This window comes from Hoplias malabaricus, chromosome 5, assembly GCF_029633855.1.
Source record: "Hoplias malabaricus isolate fHopMal1 chromosome 5, fHopMal1.hap1, whole genome shotgun sequence".
NCBI lineage: Eukaryota > Metazoa > Chordata > Actinopteri > Characiformes > Erythrinidae > Hoplias > Hoplias malabaricus.
This window is the reverse complement of record NC_089804.1, coordinates 26,500,897-26,518,154: the sequence shown is the minus strand read 5'-3', so window position 1 is coordinate 26,518,154 and position 17,258 is coordinate 26,500,897. Positions and strand designations below refer to the sequence as shown.

General features: G+C 41.7%; 1 protein-coding gene across 11 annotated transcripts in view; it reads right to left on the bottom strand.

Moving 5' to 3' along the window:
* The window catches only part of LOC136697153 (band 4.1-like protein 1), a 120,488-nt gene that overhangs the window by 90,936 nt on the left and 12,294 nt on the right, over window positions 1-17,258 (bottom strand). For 10 of the 11 annotated variants that reach the window (XM_066672130.1, XM_066672126.1, XM_066672123.1 and 7 more), the window contains exon 2: window positions 6,059-6,125. The exons of the other annotated variant lie outside the window; for it this stretch is intronic. The gene's annotated coding sequence lies outside the window, so the exon portion shown is untranslated. The remainder of the gene's footprint in view (window positions 1-6,058; window positions 6,126-17,258) is intronic. 11 annotated transcript variants of the gene reach the window in all.

Genomic DNA, 17,258 nt, shown 5'->3' with positions numbered 1-17,258 from the left:
CTCCTCACAGACAGTCGCCCAGAGGAAACCCACACAGACACAGGGAGAACACACCAACTCCTCACAGATAGTCATCTGGAGGAAACCCACGCAGACACAGGGAGAAAACACCAAACTCCTCACAGACAGTCACCCGGAGGAAACCCACGCGGACACAGGGAGAACACACCAACTCCTCACAGACAGTCACCCGGAGGAAACCCACGCGGACACAGGGAGAACACACCAACTCCTTACAGACAGTCACCCGGAGGAAACCCACCCAGACACAGGGAGAACACACCACACTCCTCACAGACAGTCGCCCAGAGGAAACCCACACAGACACAGGGAGAACACACCAACTCCTCACAGATAGTCATCTGGAGGAAACCCACGCAGACACAGGGAGAAAACACCAAACTCCTCACAGACAGTCACCCGGAGGAAACCCACGCGGACACAGGGAGAACACACCAAACTCCTCACAGACAGTCACCTGGAGCGGGACTCGAACCCACAACCTCCATGTCCCTGGAGCTGTGTGACTGCGACACTACCTGCTGCACCACCAAGCCGCCCATATTAGCAATTCTAGCCATTGTATTTATTTATTGTTTTATTCATTCATTCATCGACTGTAAGCACCAACACTGGTAAAGGGTCATGGTGGGCCCTGAGCATCCACTGAAAAACTGTGTACATAGCAGGAACACACACTGGACAGGGTGCCTGTCCTTTGCAGGACATCTCACACTCACTCTCTCATTCGCACAACATCACATTTCACAGTCAATCAGTACCAATAATTCATCTTCACTAATTCGATGTGTCTAATTTGCTTAATGCAAGACAGTATCAGCTGCCTGTGTCCCAACGTATTCTGCCAAGATCAAACACGTATCTAAAAATAATAATCACAATCTATTCATACCTAATTCAAATCTCAGATGTAGTAAAGGATTGCCAGGATATCTGTATGTTGTGATATCCACACTCACTCCTACAGATTCTAGATAGAATGTGACAAACTTTGTATCCACAGAGCAGTGATGGACATGATGAAAGTGCCCCACAGTCAGGGCACTAGCACATGCCTGGGCATTGCTCCAGTGTTGACGCAGAGGGCTCTATTCCAGCCTGGAGCGCTGGTGGGGGGTGAGTTTCTGTGGGAGGAGGGGCAGTGGTCAGCTGACAGGGCTATTGCTAAGTGCAAGCTGTTACTGATGGAGAATCCTGTTGCTGCAAACATCAGCTCCTCTGAATAAAGAAAAGACTGGGGGTCTGCAAGAAAATGGATACTTGCAGCCTTGCAGTAAAAAAAAAAAGACACTGTATATCAAATAATGACAGGATGTGAACCCAATCTAATTTGGACTGTGAATAAGGTACTGGGGTTAAAACACAGAGCGACAGCTTTAATCTGAGAGTAATTACATCAATAATGAGATAAGGGTGTTTTATACATCATCATTCAATAGTTTATTTGTGGTTTAATGCAAATTACTGCATGCACGTCTGTGGTACCTGGAGTGTTAATTGTGGTGTATATTTTCACACATTGATTATGTCCTATATATCTCTAGCCAGGGCACAGCCATTATGTGCATGTAAAATGAAAAAAAAAAAAAAACGAAAATGCAAGTGTATGTATTATACAGGAAATCCTCCAGTTGCTGTGTCACCGCGAATCGTGCGGTAAACAATTCCACTGAAGGCCTCCAGGCATTTTCTTAAGATATGCATGAGTTTCAGTGGCATTATCATAATCACGTTGAAAGGCTACAACTGGGTCAAAGTTACGATAAAGTCATAGACAATGTATTCTTTTTTTCCCTCTATCTATAAGGCTGTCTACTTCTACACTTCGCACATGTGAATGTATGCATTAAAGTGACAGTATGTAGTATTGTAACCTTAAAATTAAAGCTTTAAAATCATTGTCATGCTTCATTGAGTTGTAATAGGGAGAACAGGGCTTCTGTCAGGGCTACTCCAAGCTCAGCACTGCAGAAACAGCACTATGTAACATTTGGAGGAGGGTAGGAAACTACAACCACTCCCCTCAACCACGACCCTCCTCCTTGAATTCAGGACAGTTACACTTACACTGTCCTGAATTACACTCTGCAACTGTAGGAGAGCCCAGGAGCAAAAATACCAAATATTACCTAGCGTTCCTTTAAGCCAATCAACATCCACAAAGTATTTTAGGGTCAAATGTGCAATATTTCAGACTGGGTAGGGCTATCCCTTGAGCATGCATTTCAGTTACTGGAAGACAAAACTGGAAGCAAGTGACGCCCCAAAAAACCAGGAAGTGAAAATTGCTCGACTGTGATCTTTAGAGTATCATGAGGGAAGTTTCACAGAAATCCAGTAATGCATAGTGGTAGCTGATTTGGATTTGCAAGTTCAAAACATGAAAATCGTATTTAAACTGAGGATAATGTGTCTAATTATTCAAATGAACCAAAAATTAAAAACCTCCCTAATGTTGCTGACTTGGATTTGTAACGTGTATATACACAAACATAGCCTCGCTATTTTAAATCTACCTGCCGAAAGACGAGTCACTTGGAGGATTTCACCAAAGTGATTTCCCTCCTTGTCGTTTACAAAGGACAAACGACAAACATTTTCACAGCCTCTTGCTTCCCTGTGACTTAAAAGTCAAACTGTGCTCAAGCGAATCAGAGGCTATGAGGTTAACACCAAAAGCAAAAGAAAAGAAAGGTCACTTCATCCCTCTACCAGAAGATAACCGTTGCCTGGCAACTTCAGGCCTCAGAGGCTCGGTTTCGGTGGTGGGCACAACACAACAATGGGTGGTCCACGAGCTACCGTCCTGAGGTGCTGTCTGTCAGGCTCTGAGGCTTATTACAGCTGACGATACGGTGCCATGCCGACAGTGCCAGTGCCTTCAACTGCTCCACTGGGAACTGCTTAACAGCATCTGACAGACAGTCTAGACACGCTAAAACACACTTTCCTTTCCACAGACCACTCTTCCGGAGCCAACCCTAGAGAAACAGTATCCACGAGCCTTTATTTGTATCAGGAGGAAAAGGGAATGATTTGTGAAAAGATCATTTTCGGAACGAGAAAAGGCTGCTTTAATAATTTTACTGACCCGGGCAATTAAAGCGCTGTCAAACAGGCGGTCAGAGATGGTACTAGTGGTTCTTTTCATATCTAGCGATGAGGCGCACTGGGCATTTTAAAGTCACCAACAGAAAGACTCAGTCATGAAGCCATTCCACACAATTTTGCATAGACATTTGATCAAAGGAACGATTAAGCTTAATTTTGAGCTAAATTACACAGCGAGCGCAGATCCCCTGCTGAAAATCCTTTTTAAGCCTGGGACGAGGCCTGCTCTGTGTCTGCAAAAACAGCTCTGAAAGTTTAAAAATCGCTGATTACACTGTAATGGTCTGTGACAATTTATTAATGTAATACACACTAGTCTACACAATACAGCAGCGCCTGCTACAGCTAGAGCCAAGTCTCAGTAGGGCCACTGCCGGAGAAAGCAATTAGTTGCGTTTAAACTGGAATTTAATATGCTATGTGCCGATCCAGTCCATATATGCTGTGTCTGAAAGTAAAATGAATAAATAAACAAAACAAACAAAACTACAGAGACAACATTTACTGCGCAGTTTTAGAAGGAGGAGGTGCAGGAGAAAGATTCCAGATGGTTTCAGATGAGCTAAAGCTAATGCTAACACTTGATATACTACTAGAATTACAAAGAGGCAATTCCCCATGTTTTTAAAAGGTTTAGATCAAACCTCAACGAGAGTAAAGAAGAGGAAGACACGTGCCAGTTAGTGAATCTTTTGCTGGGTCTGAAACTTTGCCTTATTCACTGTATAATGCACTATTTGGTGTCCATAAACATAAGCATTTACGCTAGTGGATAACAGATACCTATAATCCACTGAGATACTGTTCCCTATAATAGTGCACTGTATAGTGAATAGGGAACCATTTATCTCATTTATCTAAATAATTTTATTATTTACTTACATCGATATTTTATGTTTTGTACATTTTATGTTTTGCGCAATTAAATCACAAATATGAGCATTATCTGTGTCCTACCATAAGATCTAATGACATTTTGAGCAGAATAACTTCCTGCGATATGATGAATACCGCACAGTTTGTACAGAACTGTCATTTTAATTACATGCTTCAACAGGTTATTAATACATTTCAATACACTTTGTAAAAACCGGTTTGGCAGACTGCACAAACACAGCAGGACATTAATAGAACAGGAGTTGGAAAAGCCGGTAGATAAGCAGTCACAGCTATTCAGCTGGTATATACATGCCATCCAAATGTGAGGCCAGTTTGATCTGGAATTTCTTAGAGTGTACAGTGCCCCCAGCATACACATAATGCAGCATCCTGTGACTAGTTAGCCTCTTCGTGTAATGAGCAGAGCTATTTCCACACTCTACTGTAATCTAGCAGGCACAGTTCTAAATAAAATTGCACTTTCACAACTGCCTAAATGTGATTTAAATTTGATCATAATTTCACATAATTGAAGAGGCCAAAACGGCTATTTAGATGAACACATCTACTGTTGTGCAGCTCTGCCTTCTGCTGTGATGCAGTTGTTTTAATGGATTTGAAATTGCCATTAACTAAATAGGACGAACGACTTCATATATATATATTTTTTCTTTTCCCTCCAGGGCAAGCCAAACAGGAGCTAATGGTCTGTCGCAGACACAATCAATGGCCTTCCTGCTCTGAGCACAACTTCTAATTCAAAGGAAGATTAATGTAGGGTCAATAGTGACAACCTCCTCTGTGATGGCCAAGCTGGAGTCAGCGAAGAAGAAAGATGGTAAGAACTAGAGAGTGAAGAAAGAGGCACCGTCTTAATTTCAGAGCCGCCACAACAGAGGAATGACCCGTGAATGCTGTTCATTCTTCAAACTTAAGATTAGGAGAATAATTGTACACAGGGTCAAGTACTTCTTATTGACTGTAGGAGCAGACTGTCAGCCTATGACACTGTAGAATCCATCTTCATAACCCCTCTCTGAACTGCACGCTCTAATCTAAAAGCAGCACACTTTACATGCCTTATTTGGACAGTTTTATTTGTCATAATGGGAGTATTTTCAGCACGGAAATCGCAGCCCCAGGCAGCCAGGCCTACCATTGATCTTGAACTTCCTCTGATTTGAAAGGACCTGGCATGGAAATAAACCCCCCCCCCTACTCTTCCCCACACTTCAAGCCTATTGGACAGGGGAGTTAAAAAAAAAAAGTACATGCTGTGGATGCAAATACTGTCCAGTGACCATAAGCTGCAAATCATTGCCGTTGCTGTGGAAACCACCAGTCAGCCCCAAGCTTGGTAGAAATCAAAGTTCAGATAAGGTGTTTTTCAATTCACTGTCAGACTAATAATTCACACTTACAATGAGATTCCCAGCTCATAATATCACAAATATACAGCACTGAAAATCACTGAAGTTACCCCTAAAACACAGTAACCACTTACAGTAGTCACGTTCATATCAGTCATTTAAAGCGATCATATCCAGAATGACCACTTCTTCTATTTTATACTCTCCCTAAGGTCCACTGACATTTGTGTGGGTTTACATATCAATACCAATAACTATCTGTATCCCTTATCATGTATTCACTTTGCAGCAGTGCAAGGCAATTTTCATTTCACTTCTCATTCATTACTTTCGGGACAGGTGAGAATTGTGGGTCTGATGGGAGCGTAAAGCAGGCAGAGATAGCGAAGAAAAGTGTTTTTCCCAACATTATGCAAATGAAAATAATTTCACTGTGTGGCAGCCAATCAGCACAATGCGGTAAATGTTTTGACGTATGTCACGTCCTATGCTACAAGCTCCTGGAATCTGCAAGCACTTGCTCTGGGGCAGGAAAATGCATTTCGATCTTTAGCAACATACTCTGAAAACGGCTAGCAGTGGAAGAAGCTAGAGTTTTGCTTTGCTGCAAAGTTAAAGGCCATGTTCATGATTTTAATCCAATAAACACTTTATGATTTCAGAAAATATTTCCTCACCATTTGTTAGCTCTCTGCCCTGTCTGTGTGGTGGAAAAAGGTCCGGTGTTTGTACAAAGCCCTGGCTCTGTAAATAGAAAACAAACAAAGGTGTCTCAGTTCAAACTGGCTCAGGAAACTGTCTCTCGCTGTTGCCCGCTCAGTCATGGCCGAGAAAGGGCTTTTGGAGGTGTTTGGAAGGCCTATGAACATTGAAAAACATATAAAACATGAGGACGTTGCTGTATTTCTGCTGTAAAGTGAGAAATATTGACTTATTTTTGCTGTTTGTTGTCTAACTCATGATTGTTAACATTACATGAAAGTAAACACAGACCAAAAAGTGCTACAAAACTAAACAGCTAGAGTTTCTAATTAGATTCTGGGTGCATTAAAACCGTGAATACAGACTTAAAGACAAGTTAAACTTCAGCCAAGAGCAAGCTACAGTCAGTTTCTTACTCAAACATACCATTCCTTCTTAAAAGATGGGAGGGGGGGGGGGGGGTGAGAACAGTACAGTAGTTGTCCAGAATCACATACATTGCCTTTAATGCACAGTTTGAGTTACACAGGCTATTTTGGTTATCGAACCTTTAAGACTTATACATGTAAATTAGCTTTTCTCTCACTGGCAGTCCACCATAGCCTCTCATTCAAATGTTTGCAGTTTGAAAGACTCCTTATAACTTCAGTGTTAAGGGGCAGAGTTAAACAGGTGTCTGTGAACAGGTGGATATGTGGATATGTGGCCAAATAGAGAGCGAATGGGACAATATTTGCATGTTATATAAAAGTAGTAAAAATGGGTTCCCATGGTAGAGAGCCTTTGAAATCTATTAAGCATCCATTATACATTTTAATGGTTTAGTATTTAACAGCATGAAATCTATACACAAACAGCCAAACCTCAAATCTAAAGCCCATTAAAATGTTGGCCGTTCCACACAGATATAAATAGTGACCATAGCTCCTGGTATCTGCATACCTGCAGGCTATTTGAGCTTTACCTTGGGGGAAAAAGAGCTGTAGCTTTTGAAAAAACAAACAATTCTCAGACTGGCCTTCTGTGCCCTGCTCAGTGAGGTGTTTAATAAAGGGGATACACAGAGGAAATAAAATGGTCCGGCTTGTGTTTGTGTAGTCTCCCTTTACAATTAATCTGACATGACCGTGATGTGGCCTGTGAACTCTGTTGCAGAACTAAGTTCAAAAGGATGAACCAAACAATACCTCTGCAAGTAACTCTCTATATATCATGTTGTCCAATGATTTATTACATAGTGGCCACTTCATTAGCCATGTCACTACAGTTTAACTCTTAGAACTGATACACAGAGCTATGTCTCAATTTTTCTCAGTGGTTGATTTGGTAAAGAATGACATGCACTGACAATAAACGATATATTCAAATAAAAAATATAAATATTTGTAAATGTAAGATCAGTTTGAACATACTATTTGAGACCGATCTAGATATTAGAGTTAGCCCTCTGTATCCACATGGGTTTGACTCCAAGACTGTGCTCGGCATGGATACGAGGAATCCAGACGCTAAAGAGCCTTATAAAGTGTGGAATAGTATTTGCATATAACATACGCACATCCGCCTGTATATGTTAAATCATCTCAACTAAACCGTTATACATTTTATACAATGTAAATGCTGTAAAAATATTGCATACTTTATTCTAGGGCTGGACGATATGGCCAAAATTAATATCACAATATAATTCAAAATTTCAGTCGATATGATACACAGTGGAACCTCTACCTACGAACTTGATCCGTTCTGTGACCCGGTTCGTAAGTGGAAATGTTCGTTTCTCAAGTCAATTTTCCCCATTTAAAATAATGGAAAAGCAATTAGTGCGTTCCAGCACCCACCCCGAAAGTTACCCATTTTGCACTGATGTATGTTTACAAAACTCTCAAATTAGTAAAAAAATACATGTAGCGTTACTAAAAATAAAAAAGAAATACAGTGGTAATAGTAATAAAAAGAAATAAAAGTGGGTGGAATAACGGAGAGTAGGCGGGTGAATGTGGAGAGACGAAGCGTAGATACGGCTTAACTTAGCACAAATTTCGATGTCTGCTATTTACACTAATGCTAAATTGCTAAACTAAAATTTGCTAATCTTAAAAGCTCACTCAAGTCTGGGTGCGCTGGGAGACTCGCCGATTGGGGTCAGTGGCCATTTCCAGCCGCCGGAGCCTCGTGTTCGTTTCTAGAGACATGGTTCGTTGGTGGAGGCAAAAAATATTCAAATGCCCGGTTCGTATCTTGGAAAGTTCTTTAGTATAGGCATTCGTTAGTAGAGGTTCCACTGTATTACTGACGGCAATATAAACAAACTAAAAGCCACAAGAAAAACAAGAAACATGACATCACAGTCAAACATAAACATCTCTGCTCTGTCAATATTAATATTTTCAACAAACTTTAAAACTGAGTACTGAACTGACGACAGGACCCTGTAGTGACTGCAGTCAGTGACAGGTGCTGTAAATAGTGTATATTGAAATATTGAACATGGGTTTAAAATCATATCATTGTTGTTGAAACATTTTATATTGTGATATATAAATATATTGAATTATTGTCCAGCCCTACTCTATTCTCTTATAGATTATGGAAAAATGTACATTTAAAAATCTGTACATGTTTGGTACAGGCACAAATAAGGAAAATCACGAAGCAAGCGCTTGAGAGAAAGATCTGAGAAATTGTGGAAGACTATTAAATGATGCTCAACTGCAGTTGGTTGAATCCACAGATGCAGAATGTGCAGATATTAAGGTTTATACATTGTATATACGTTGTATAAATCTAACTAATTGTGAAGAAAACAAGAGGATTATTTTCAAAGATTTAGTTGAATTACCACTTAAATACTTTAAATACTGCATCCAGAAATATGAAAGCACTTCCTGCTACTGTTAATTCTTTTTGGCCAATGACAGAACTGCTGTGTTTCCCCTGAGCATGGACAGTGAATGAAGGCCAGTTCAGTTCTCTTATTTAGGAAGTAAAAACATCACAGTTCACACTTTCCCATTTCAGTTTCCATGACATCACTAAAAAACAAATAAATATATAAACAAAAAAAAGGCAAATTCTTTATGGTGTGCTAGCCCGTAGACATGGCGTTCATGATTGGCACACAGTTGGTTTCCGAGTGGAGATACTGTCACAGTGAGCTGTTCCCCGCTTTCTTTAAAAAATACAAAGACAATGACTTCTTTACACTCAGCCTGTCACTACTTGACAGGCGTTTATGAGTCCCTCCAGCAAACTGCCTTCTTTCTCCACTGGCACTCGTTTAGCAGGAGAGCGAGAGAGAGAGAGAGAGAGAGAGAGAGAGAGAGAGAGAGAGAGAGAGGAAAAGAGAAAGAAAAGGCAAATACTGAAAACACAAGAGAGAGAGAGAGAGAAAGAGAGAGAGACTGAAAGAGAGAGTGAGACGAAGAGAAGAGAGAGAGAGAGACTGAAAGAGAAGAGAGAGAGAGAGAGAGAGAGAGAGAGAGAGCAAGAGAGGGAGAGAGAGAGAGAGAGAGAGAGAGAGAGAGAGAGAATAAAGTTTGTTGTTTATGGCAATGGTATTTCAGTGCCTCTCCCACTTCCCTCCATGTCCTTTTTGCCTTTCTCATTACAGACCACTTGACCCTGCAGAGGTCTGCCACATGGGACCTGGTCAAAACTCTGGGAAAGGCCTTTACTGGACTTTGACTGTTAGAAAAAAGATGCATGAGTGATAAAGAAAAGTGAGAAAGAAGAAAAGAAAGAATGCATGGGATCAAACAATATGGCAGAAAGACAGAAAAAGAACATGAGAGAGAGAGAGAGAGAGAGAAACAGACAGAGAGAGAGTGAGACAGACAGAGAGAGAGAGAGAGAGAGAGAGAGAGAGAAATGCATGGCACAGAAAGAAACAGACAAGCACATAACAGAGATGTAGAGTGATGGAGTGCATTAGAGAAAGTGAAAAAAAGTGTGTAATGGGCGTGTGTCCAGTCTCTCAGGCTCTCTATCCCCCTCCTGAGTATGAGGGCTATTCATGCCCTTATTAGGTTCAGTGTGTGGCTGTGAGTGAGCTAAAGAGGCTCAGTGTTAGTGGGGTCACTGACAGAAAGCTCGGTGCAAATGGTCTTCCATACACACACATATACAGGTTACAGCGGCAGGCAACAGAACAGCAGGCACTATAAACACACTGGGATTACATCATGGAAAAAAATCTGATTTCCTATGCATTGTTTTCATGTTGTCACAATTGTATACACAGTTTCTTGAGCTTACTTAGCAGTTATGTGCTGATTGGGCGCTGCAGGCCAATATTTATCATGTCAACCCAACAATATTTACACATACAGATTTAAAAATTCTCACTTGGCATTTGGTCATGGTCACCTTACATTCATGTATGTCTCTTCCGGTCTGTCCTATTTATAAATATGCTGAGATTATACCAGCTATTTATGAATCATATATCCATTTGAATGATTTATGTGAACTATTATTATTATTTAATTTTTAATATATATGTAGGGCAGCATGGTGGTGCAGCAGGTAGTGTCGCAGTCACACAGCTCCAGGGACCATGAGGTTGTGGGTTTGATTCCCACTCCGGGTGACTGTCTGGGAGGAGTGTGGTGTGTTCTCCCTGTGTCTGCATGGGTTTCCTCCGGGTGACTGTCTGTGAGGAGTGTGGTGTTTTCTCCCTGTGTCTGTGTGGGTTTCCTCCAGGTGACTGTCTGTGAGGAGTGTGGTGTGTTCTCCCCGTGTCCGCATGGGTTTCCTCCGGGTGACTGTCTGTGAGGAGTGTGGTGTGTTCTCCCCATGTCCGCGTGGGTTTCCTCCGATTCTGAGTTTACCCCCTCCCTCACATGTTTAGGTTATAATGAGTGTTTCACCCTGTTCTGCTTCATGAACTAAACACAACATAAGGCAGCCAATCAGGACAGATATTATTTTACGCATATTAGTCTTAGAGGTTCAGTGAGAAAAGCAGTCTGGAAAATGGTCATGTAAGAAAAAAAACACCGAAAAAAAAACAAAAACAAAAAAAACGCTTACACCATTTTGATACATAAACCCATTAGATGTTATAAATGGACTTCAGGGAAAATGAGTATGAAAGGGGCCCTTAAAGGACATTTCATGTGCTTCTATGATAAGCGCCAGCTTCTGGGCCAGTGACTGGTATCAGTCGGTGGCGTTTGTGTTGTGCGTAAACGTGTGTAGTGCGCTTTCAAAAGTATTCTCTCTGGCTGTTTCCAAATGAGTGATCTACACTAAGCACACACTGAGGCAAAAGTGTCATGCGGTGTTGTCACAAGATTACAGAAGCTCCTGTGAGTTTTCAATTAAAAATGAATGCATTACACCTCAGCAGGGGCTGTTTACCACAGACTAGATTGCACACACACACACACACATATCTAGAGGTTTGGCTGTGTATTACAGTACTGTGTCTAAGTGAGGCATTGTTGTTGACAGAGAAGGTGTGTTTTGAGGGCAGCTTTCTGAGCGTAGCTTGCAGGTGCAAGGGTAGGAAGTGAGGTTTCATTAAACAATGCGGAACAGCCACAAAAACATGTGACGCTTGAGTGAACAAACTGCTGATAACGATCTATTTTTGGGCCACTACTCATAAAAACATGTCTAGCCTTTTGTAAACACAAACCCAGAGATATTCACTTCAATCACATCTCTTTTCAAAGGCCCCCTCGCTGGTTTAAAAAAACGTCTGGCTGCAAGGCCTAATGGTTTACGCCCTGATCCCTGTGGATTGTTTTTAATGGAGTCCCGAGTAAGACTCTTTGCCCCAAGTTCTTAATTGCAGCAGTAAAATCTGGAGCGAGGAAAGACTCGGTCGCTCATCAAGGGAAAGGAGTCTTACTCATCACTAAATCTCATCCAACAGCCACTTAAAATGGGTTTAAGAGCAAGTGCAGTGGCGACGGTTTTGATCCTGGATGTGGTACTGTGGAGAGTGTGGTTATGTGGTGACTTTAATATGGCGGGATTCAGCAGGGGGGAGGTATTTGGCTCACCATCGTTAGCATTAGTGGGAAAAGAAGAGGCAGTGTGTGAGAGGAAATGAGAGGAAAAATTACACAAAATGTAGCCACAAGATATTTTCAGGGTGGGCGATATTATAATACGGTAAATTATCCTAATGTAATGTAATCTAATTGCTCTTCTAATTCATTATCATAAACAATATTATATTGTGTGCATATCACAGTAATTGTACATAAATGACAATATAATAACACTGACTGACAAAGTATTTCATAAAATAAGACTAAATTAAAGCATATTTAGCATAACTAGTTTGACAGAATTTAGTGCTGAGAAGTATTTTATACACCGCTGATGGCTATTAATATATGATTAATTGTGTGTTAAAATAATGCATGCATTGTGATTGTGTAATGTGTATCATAAAAATGCCTTGAAGTACAGGGATATGATATGTTTGGCATGTTGCCCATCAATTATGAAGAGCCTGTCAAAAACAACAAACAATACATAAACTCCAGGGTAACAAGTAGACACTTTCCTCTTCCTTTTTAAATAATTTTATATTCATTCATTCATTCATTATCTGGAAACGCTTATCCAGTTCAGGGTCGCGGTGGGTCCAGAGCCTGGAATCATTGGGCGCAAGGCGGGAATACACCCTGGAGGGGGCGCCAGTCCTTCACAGGGCAACACACACATTCACACAGACACTTTTGAGTCGCCAATTCACCTACCAATGTGTGTTTTTGGAATGTGGGAGGAAACCGGAGCACCCGGGGGAAACCGGAGCACCCGGGGGAAACCCACGCAGACACAGGGAGAACACACCAACTCCTCACAGACAGTCACCCGGAGGAAACCCACGCAGGCACAGGGATTTGTGTGGGTTTCCTCTGGGTGACTGCCTGTGAGGAGTGTGGTGTGTTCTCCCTGTGTCTGCGCGGGTTTCCTCCGGGTTGTGGGCTCCGGACCTGGCACAATCCTGAACTGGATAAGCGGTTTCAGACAATGAATAAATGATTGAATGAACCCCTGGTGAGCAAGCGAAAGGTGACAGTGTCAAGGAAAATCTCCCTCGAAGCTGGACGATGAAATCTTGGAAGGTACTGAGACTTACAATGGGGATCCATCCTCCTCTGGTCAAACAAATCATAAACAATAGAGTTTTATGCCAGTGTGAAGCATTAGCTACCAGGATATATTTCTACCAGATTTTCCATCTCATTAAATACACCCCTATACATACTTATACTTCATATCCTCAGGCAAATAATAAATATTTCATTAGGCTACAAACTGATTACATATATGAACAACGAATGGCAAACACAAATCCATAATTGTGTGCAGCATTCATCGAATGCAGTGTTCAGACGAAAGCCCTCGGAGCGCCGTGCTCTGACCTGAATGAATATGAATCATGTCTAAACTCTACCACGCTGTATCTGATCCCAGCTAGAACTCACTCTACACCCTGGATGGAACCAGTCAGGCTTGTTTCGAAGCCACGGGACAAGCCCTGAGGGATGGGGAGTAGGCTTGGTTCGCTCAAAAGCCAAACATTACTCATAGCTATTGCTCTGAACACAAACAAGGCCCCTCGGAAGAGAGGGCACTATCAGCCGGGTCAGAGAAAGGAAAGCAAATCCTCTTTGAAATGCTCTATCCAATTATCCTGGACTAAGGGATGTGTAGCGATGCAATATAAAACACTTTGAGTGACGAGATAGCAAAAAAAAAAAAGGCCAGGGCCTCAAAGGAAACCTCTCAGTCATATTTTAAGAAAACACCAAACCCTGAGCTGTAATCAAAACGTCCACAACACAACTCTGCCACCTTTTCCATTCTTGACAGTAATTCAATCCACACCGCGAGGCAACACTGCGATAACGTGTGAGAGAGAGTGTTCTGAAAGCATTGCTAAGATGTTTGTCAACATGTGGCCTCTGACTGAGGTGGACGGTGCAGGAACCTCAAATGGATTGTGATCGTGTTTTCAGATTGAGTCATTCTCAGAGCTTCTTCGGGGCACATTCTGTGCCAGGTTCCAAATAAAAACACTATTCATGGTGTCATAACTGCTTGCATACGAAAGGCCAATATGTGGCCAGACATTGAAGCTGTTTGCTCTCAACTTCAATATTGATTTCACAATAGTTACACAATCATTCAGAGCAGGTTTAGTTACAGCCTGTGACATACAGAAATGTATAGCGTTATTTAGGCAAATTTGTATCTTATGGGCACAGTTATAGTCCTCTGGTTCCCTCTTGATTTCCCCTTTCTTCATCCAAGTGCATTGTGTCCAATTACCTGACTCCTAATCTCTTCAAAACCTCTCATCACTCGGCATCACTGGATGTGTTGGGATTACTAACAAGTTACTAAGGAAAAACTGTGGGAAAAGAACGTTCACTGTTATATTTACGCTTTCTATTTTTACAGATGCTTTAAATTAATAATTTGCACTTAATGGATTTTGCCTAGAAATAAAATAAACAAAGAATGGCCTCTGATTTTGGCATGGTTCAGTGCATGCAGCACTTTGTAAAATACATATTTATGTGTGTTTTGTCCGTGTACAGTAAACAGTATATATTTCAAAAAATGATCACAAAACCATTACACTGGGGCACATCATTCATTCCCCTCAACAAAGACTAGAGATCTGTGGAGCACACTTTATCTTCTTTCCCACTGCAACTCTCCACGCATGCAGCATGCTGAGAAGGCAACTGAGTGAGCCCTGCCGCAGGAACATGTGAGCAACACGCAGATCACACAGAGCATGTCCGCACGGCGGGGAGGGGCGGGGCTTATAACCATTCCCTGGGAGGGATGAGAAAACGAGCAGACGAGAAAAGGATATGAACGGATAGTAGTCGGGGGAGGAGGGTGGTGGGAGGACAGGAAAAAAAAAAGAAACACTCCAGCATTTCTGAATGTGCTGACTCACTGCAATCAGGCAGCAAAGGCAGATGACAGCGGCATCTCGCTGGGTCTCCTTCAGGAAGGACGAAGTAGCATCTTGCTAGCTATCAATCATAGAACCTATGCCATAAATAATTAAACAACAGCTCAGTGTAGATGTGAATAATATGGCAAAATGTAATACAATATTTGAGGACATTTTCATGACACAATTCTGGCTTTATTAGTGAAAGCGCATTTAAGTTGTTCCCACTGTGGTCACACACATGCCGTTACACACACAGCTTGTATAATTCATTCATTCATTGTCTGCAACAGTCTTTCTCAGGGCGACATACACTCACACATTTACACACACAGACACCTTTGAGTCACCAATCCACCTACCAACGTGTGTTTTTGGACTGTGGGAGGTAACGGGAGCACCCTGAGGAAACCCACGCAGACACAGAGAGAACACACCACACTCCTCACAGACAGTCACCCGGAGGAAACCCACGCAGACACAGGGAGAACACACCACACTCCTCACAGACAGTCACCCGGAGGAAACCCACACAGACACAGAGAGAACACACCACACTCCTCACAGACAGTCACCCAGAGGAAACCCACACAGACACAGGGAGAACACACCACACTCCTCACAGACAGTCACCCAGAGGAAACCCACACAGACACAGGGAGAACACACCACACTCCTCACAGACAGTCACCCAGAGGAAACCCACGCAGACACAGGGAGAACACGCCACGCTACTCACAGACAGTCACCTGGAGGAAACCCATGCAGACACAGGGAGAACACACCACACTCCTCACAGATAGTCACCCAGAGGAAACCCACGCAGACACAGGGAGAACACACCACATTACTCACAGACAGTCACCCGGAGGAAACCCATGCAGACACAGGGAGAACACACCACACTCCTCACAGACAGTCACCCGGAGGAAATCCACCCAGACACAGGGAGAACACACCACACTCCTCACAGACAGTCACCCGGAGGAAACCCACGCAGACACAGGGAGAACACACCACGCTACTCACAGACAGTCACCCCCAACCAGTGTTGGGCTTTGGATTAATGGAGCTACTTTCTCTACACACTCAACCTCATTGTGTGAAACTTGTGTGATGCTTGTGATCAGGAACTAATAATCCAGTAATAATTTCAGTATCTGACCTCACTAATGCTGTTACTGCCATCAAGTCCTCACAGCAATGTTCCAACATACCATCCATGCCTTTCTCAGAAGAGTAGAGTCTATTACTACACTAATAAGAGTTAAACTAAACAATAACGGTCTTGATTTCAGAAATATTGGAGGTGTGAACAACCTTGGTTACTTCAATATTCTGAGGTTTTTCACAATGAAAAAGCAGTGCAATTTTAAACATCTGGACTCAATTAACAGGGTTGCTTATCATATTTGACTTTTTTTTTTATATTTATTATTTGTCATAAAACAGAAAATGCAGAGACATTCCCTAAATCTGGATAGTCTGCCTTGTTAAAGCCGCCTTATTAAGATTGTACGCGAGTTATATCGAGTTATGAGAATATGAAGAGGTGTTGAGATACACGAGATACACATCTACCACCTCTCACTGTGTGTAGATGCTGGATTTGTGTCTGACTATGACTTGTACTCATGAGTTAAAGTATGTTGTCACAAGAGAAACTATTTCCATTTTTCAGCCTTAGGTTCAGATTACCTTGTTTCACAGTGCTCTAGATTAAACGGGGTCTCATTACAGAGAGGTATGAAAACATATTGTCGCTGTTCAAACAAAAATATGTATCTCCAAAAATAACTTTTTAACTTTCAGTTGAATTCAATGTAAAAAAATCTATCCCAGTTCCAAATGTATTCCGTTTTTATTGGTCCATTCATCATGAAATGTTCACACAATGTGAAGAATGGCTGCTCTGTTCAAATTATGTATTAATATAAAAATGGACAAAAATGCAGATATATGTTGGTCTTTGGATAGCGACAATATGGAGGTCAGGTGCAATGAAACACAACGTTAAGAATCTACACAACAGAGAATGCAAAGGGTTAAAAAAAATCTATTAATTCAGTTAGTGATGTCACAATCAAGTTTTTTTGCCCCCTATCCCGAGTCTTTTAATATTGATTATCTGTCGATACCCAGTCCCAGTCCCTTATATTTTCCTAGATATTACTGTTACACAGTGCACATTTCCGGTACATTATATTTATTAAAATCAGTTCAATACCTTG